This window comes from Mustela nigripes, chromosome 3, assembly GCF_022355385.1.
Source record: "Mustela nigripes isolate SB6536 chromosome 3, MUSNIG.SB6536, whole genome shotgun sequence".
NCBI classification, from domain to species: domain Eukaryota; kingdom Metazoa; phylum Chordata; class Mammalia; order Carnivora; family Mustelidae; genus Mustela; species Mustela nigripes.
In genome coordinates this window covers 68,788,079-68,794,172 of record NC_081559.1, presented here as the reverse complement: position 1 = coordinate 68,794,172, position 6,094 = coordinate 68,788,079, and the positions used below count along the sequence as shown (strand labels likewise).

Genomic DNA, 6,094 nt, shown 5'->3' with positions numbered 1-6,094 from the left:
GGGTGAATCCACCTTTAGATTTAAGTTTTTCTTGGCTGTTCTTTGATCTTTATATTCTCCTTGAGTTTCAAGATCACCCACTTATGTGAAATACTCCTTTAGAATTTTGAACAGAAGAATAGTACATTGAATTTATGAAATAATTTGGGGGAGAATCACCATCGTTATGTGTTGTCTTCTGTTTTGTGAACTGGATATATGTCCTACAGTTTTTCTTTATGTCCTTTATTGAAGTTTTATAATTCTTCCTTGTATATTCTTCATTAGATTTATTCCTAGATATCATGACTGATTTGTTGCTATTGTAATATCTCTTCTAAAAAATTACTTTGATTGTTGGTGATGTAAAGGAATGGTATTTGTACAGGTGGCTGTGTGTGTGTTTAAACTAATAATTCAAATTACATAGTTGTTCTAAGTCTATTCATGTTTTTCTTTCTTTTTTGGTCCATTTCATATGTTATATTTTTTTCTGAGAAATTATTTAATTTTCTAATTTTTCAGTGTTATTGGTTTAAATTTCTCATTTTCAAAACACTGTATACAGATGTACTTTTTGAACATTCCTAATACCTGCCTATTCTTACTATCTTTATTTGTGCCAGGACTCTTCCCTTGTGCATCCTACAAGAAATTTTAGGACGCCTGGCTGGCTCAGTGGGTAGAGCATTACTCTTGATCTTGAATTCAAGCCCTTTATTGGATGTAGAGCTTACTTTAAAAAAAAAAAAAAAAAGACTAGGCAACCATGTAAAATAAAGCTGGATATCTTTATATTAAAAAGCAGAAATTTGTATTTTATTAGTCTTTTGAATGATCCAGCTTTTGATTTCTTTGCTACTTGTTTTATATTTCATTTTTACCTTCATGTTTATTATTTTCCTCTAGTTTCTCTGAGTTGAGGCTTTTGTTTTCTTTTATTTTATTTTTTCTCTTAGCTCCTTGATTTGGATTCTAACTTTACCTGAATCTTTCTTCTTTTCTGATGTATTCTTTTGATACTGTATATTTCTCTCCAAATGTTGTTTTAGCATTATACCATAATTTTTGGTATGTGGTACTTTTTATTATCTTAGTTCTCATTTCCATTATGATATCATCTTTGACCCATGAATCATTTAAAAAAATTTTTAAAGTCTATATATTTTTTGTCATTTATTTATTTATTTATTTATTTTTTAAAAAAGATTTTTTTTTTTTTAATTTATCTGACAGAGATCACAAGTAGGCAGAGAGGCAAGCAGAGAGAGAGGAGGAAGCAGGCTCCCTGCAGAGCAGAGAGCCCAATGTGGGGCTCTATCCCAGGACCCTGGGATCATGACCTGAGCCGAAGGCAGAGGCTTAACCCACTGAGCCACCCAGGTGCCCCTTTTGTTATTTATTTTTAACTTACAGCACTATACTCAGAATATACTGTCAGTAAAATAGAGGTTTTGGATGATAGAATACATATTCTTAGATTTGTGGCTTAGTATATGGGAAAACTTAGAAAGATGATCTATGTTTGCTTGAAAAAGCGGCATTCACACCTTCCCTATCTTTACTATTTTTAAATCGATTTGGTTTATCAATTACTGAGAAAATATGCCAATATCTCCTACTATGATTGTGGATTTGTTAATTTCTTCTTGTAATTTGATCACATTTTGTTTTATATATAAGAGAAGTTGTATTATTATATATGTAATATATATTATTACATAAGGGAGTATATATTATATAGTTGCTATCTCTTTTTATTTTTATATTTACTGCTATTTATGGCAAATGACATTTAAAAATTTATAGTAATGACATAAAGTTTCCTTACAGAATAAATTTGATTTAGCCAAATAGGAAATGATTCAAAGACCTGCCTTGAGTTGAATGGTGCAGGTAGTAAATCGCTACGGAAGACAGTCATGCCAGGAGTATACCAACCAGTGTCCCCTTCCACCCCACCCAGTGACCCAACAACGATTCTAGAATCACAGTTTCCAGCCCACACCCCTCTCAGGCTTCAGTTCCACATATACAGTTCTCTCTTGTCACTTCCTCCTGGATGTCCCGCAAGGCCCTCCCACTCAGAAACACAGAAACTGAAACACGGAACTGAATCTCTTCCATCCTGTCTCCCTCCCGCCCCCGAAACACTTACTGTTTCCTCTGGATTCTTCATCTCGGGGCAAGATACCTCTGTCTTCCCGGTCAGTGAAGCTGGAAATTTCAGACCGCTCCAGCTGCATACCAAAACTGAGAACTGGTTGCACGTATGTTGCCTCCTTGATATTTCTTCTAGCTATCCCCTCTGCAGCCTCCTTGCCGCTGTGCCGACTGGGGCCGTGCCATCCCTTTCCTGGACTCTCATGCCCTCCCTTTGCTCTCCCAGTCTCTGGACCGGTGCCCTCGAATCTGTTCTCCACCATACTGCAACGTTAATTGCTCTACATGGAACTTACATTTTTGTCTTCCCCTTGCATTACGCTTTCGGGTGGCTCCCTATCGTTTGTGGGATAAAGTTGAATCCTTGCATGATACACTACATGGCGCCTGCCTGCATTGCTCCCCAGCTCTGCCCTGCTCTGTGTCATAGCCACAGGAATAACTAGCTGTTCCCAAATGACAGCAGGCTGCTCTATGTTTCTGTGAGATTTCTCAAGCTGTGTCCTCTCTCATGAATCCATTTGCTTTCCTTTGTCTACCAAGGAGACACTGTAAGATTCAGCCCAATTAACACCTCCTCCAGGATGCCCTCTCCGTTTTACTCCCATCCATTCAGCGGACCATTCTTCTCTTAGGTACCTCCCATCCCCAGCTGGACTCCTCTAGCTAGATTGTAAGCTCTTTGAGAGCAGGGACAGTTTCCAAATCATCTCTACCTTGTTTGTTGGATGAAGAAAACAATGAGGACTTACTGTGAGGAAACATCTAGCTTCAGCACCAGTGGTTGTCCGGAGTCTCAAGAATGGTCCTTGCCTTCTTTGCAAAGTAAGTGAAGCGTCCCCAGAATTTCAGAAGCAGCCGGCAGGAGAAGAGCCGAGTGTGGGCTCTTCTCTGGTGATAGGACTGTGGGACTGCAAGGCATACATGCTGAAGAAAACAACACATCAAAGGAAAGCTTAGATAAATCATGCCCTGTAGAAATGTGTAGGACTTCCAGGTTGTTTCAAAAGAACGTTCACCTTGTTCAAAATCGACTTAGTAGCCCTTAAAATCATTTTATCATCATTTTCACTAACAAGCTAAGCCCTGAGAAAGGATAAAAGCTCATAAATGCTTCCTGAAATAAAAAGTATTTGCTTATGATACTAGCCTTGTTCTCAGCAACGCTTTTAACATCAAAGGAACGTTGCTGAAGCATTTTCTCATATTTACTTCCTTCTCCCACTACCTCTCTCTCCGTAGATTTAGTTCCAACAGATTTAATAAAAGAGCAGGACTTGGAAGAAGCATTCAGAGGTATGGTCAGGGTGAGAATGTAAGCACTTCAGATGGGGCCAAGAAAGACAAACAGAAGAATCTTGAAAGCTATTAATTTTTTTTCTCCTTTATTAGTTTTAATCCAGTTCTAGATTGGAATACAAAGTATGCATCAAGTAATTAGAGGGCAGCCTAATACCTCACTGAGCAGCGCTTCATGAGTTGTTAAATAGCCGGTGAAAAAAGTTTGGAAAGGGGCTCCTTTCAAAGTACATAAAGGCTCTGAGAAGTCCTGCAGTAAAAAGTGGTTTAACTGTGTTTAACCCAGCCTTTCCCAAAATTTACTTGATTATAAAATCCTTTTGTATGGAGCACCTATTAACATGCAGCAGAGACACATCATTTGGATTAAAATAGGATAAAAATAGTCTGATTCGAGGGCAGATGTTTCACTTAGTAAAGATTATTCTGAAGTAGTAGAGAGTTAATGAACATCTTAAGCAACCTGAAAAGCAGTGTCAGAAGATTTTTAAAATGCTGTCAAGAACTCATAAAATATACATTATATTGTGTAACAATATTGTAAAATGCTGTATGATACATTAAAATCATCAGATTATACCCTATTACCCTACAATCTTCTAATCACATATTTATACACTTTACATTATATCTGCAAAATGACTCCTGTTATAAATATTATGCGTGAATTATAGAAGTATGCTATAACCCTAACGCTAAAGGTTTCCATGAAATAAGGAAGTAACATCTTTTGATAATGAGAGTAGCAGGGCAAAAGAATGGTTAAAAATTATAGCATCAGAGAATTCTGGAACTGAAAGGAAACTCAGGATCATTTTAGTCCAATCCCCTCATTTTAGATAAAAGGAAACTGACAATCATTTATGAGGTCCCCAAGTAAAAGGACAGGTGGCAAGAGTGTTGAAATGTTGGGAAACATCTGGGATAGCATTTTCCTTTATGTAAGAGGTAGTCAGAAATGGTCAAGTGCCCTAGGAAGATGAGGTTAGAATTTTGTGAGAAAGAAGTCTGAATACGAGATGATTGACATCCTTATCTATGTCAGCGAGAAGTGTGAGCAATTGTACAAGCAAGGAAAATGATAAGCATGAGACAGTCAACTAACAAGACCAAGGGATTGTGGGAGGGGGAGGGTACTATAGCCAAGAAGCTTCCAGACAGTGACATACACTTAACTGATGGCTCACAATAACTACTCACCTAAAGTAAGTAGTCCCCTATTTTCTCTGAAAACAGCCCTGCTCATCTAGAACCCTGCTCGGATCCAATTCAGCTATAGTAATGTTCTGCAGAGTATATGAGTCTCCGCGCTGAAGATGATTGAATCAGAAGTGGACAATGGCCCAACCTCAACCTCCTCTCCTCTTTGGGAAATACCTAAGCTGTGGTTGTGTCTAGAACCGCGATCCCTTGCCAGCTGTCTTCTTCCTCTTCCGCTCATGAGGAAACTGCCTTTTTCCAGGTTAAGTGGAGAATATGTTCTCAAGGGAAATGCTTTGCTGTCAGCCCATAGGGTCAGGCTTCTGACAGATTATGTGGCCGATTTGTCACTCACTGCCAAGATTTTAAAAGTGTCTATCGCAGAGTATGCTTTGCACATCTGTTGTATTATAAGCACAGTGTTAGCTCTCTCCGAAGCTGTCAATATAGGAGGATGTTGCTATGTTCTCTGAAACAGCCCCTCTGGGTGATTTTTAAATGGCAGAGTGTTGGGATTCTGAAATGAGGTGAGATCCCAGAAGAACTAACAAAAACATTGAATGAATAAGTCTGTCCTCCAACATTAGCTGAGTGTTCAGTGTGCCCAGCATTCTAGCAATATAGTCCATGTCTATTACATCATAAATATTATGTCCAAGTCCCTTTAAAATTGCTTTAACGTCTTAAACTAGTAACGGAAAGTAAATGGGTAAAAATGGTGGTATGTTTCTGATGAGACTTCTAGGCATGTTTGTAAAATGAGTTTAGGTGCCTGAAGGAATAAATATTTAAAGTATAAACAGTAAAGCCTTGATACATTTCTTTACTGATACTTACAACTGGGGCAGGGGATCAAACAGGGTTAAGGTAAAAGGGAGTGTGGAGGACCATGAGATGTACCCAGGGATCCTCTTTCCATGACTGTTAAGCTCCCTGCTGGGAGTGCTGTTGGCAGATAACCTTCCCTATCAGCCCCCTGGGGTTGCCTCACCAAAGGCACGCCCCTTCCCAGGGCAGCCCATGTCCCGTGGCTAGTTGAGGCAGGAGTATAAAGGTTATCTTGAACCAGCAGCAGGAGAACTCTCAACTCCCAGGGTTTGGAGGGCGGGGAAAGCTGAGGGCCAGGCCCAAGATGTAAGCATCAGAGAAACTGAGCTCTGAAGATGAACTTTCCTGACCAAGGCAGGACTGGTGTATTAAGGTCAGGGCCCTGGTTGGGAAAGAATGAAACCCTATCTAGCAGGATAAGGACATCTTGGTTGATGGCCTTCAAAAGCTCAAGGTTTGTGGATGCAATTATTGCAGCTGGAGTCCATGGCAAGATCGAAGTGGGTGAGCCAAGGGATCCTGACCTGCAGAGAATGACGGGACGGCTCGTAGAATGTGATGGATGTGTTCGGCACACAGGTGGTCCACTGGGGTGGCTCTTGGTAGCATTTTCCAGTTTTGATGG

At 39.5% G+C, this 6,094-nt stretch overlaps 1 long non-coding RNA gene across 1 annotated transcript; it reads left to right on the top strand.

Annotated features, from left to right (window-relative positions):
• The first annotated feature begins 2,162 nt into the window (after nt 1–2,162).
• On the top strand, nt 2,163–5,435 carry LOC132013001 (uncharacterized). The gene is made up of 3 exons (XR_009402834.1): nt 2,163–2,249; nt 2,778–2,967; nt 4,678–5,435. It is a non-coding gene; the product is annotated as an uncharacterized LOC132013001 (long non-coding RNA).
• The last annotated feature ends 659 nt before the right edge of the window (nt 5,436–6,094 follow it).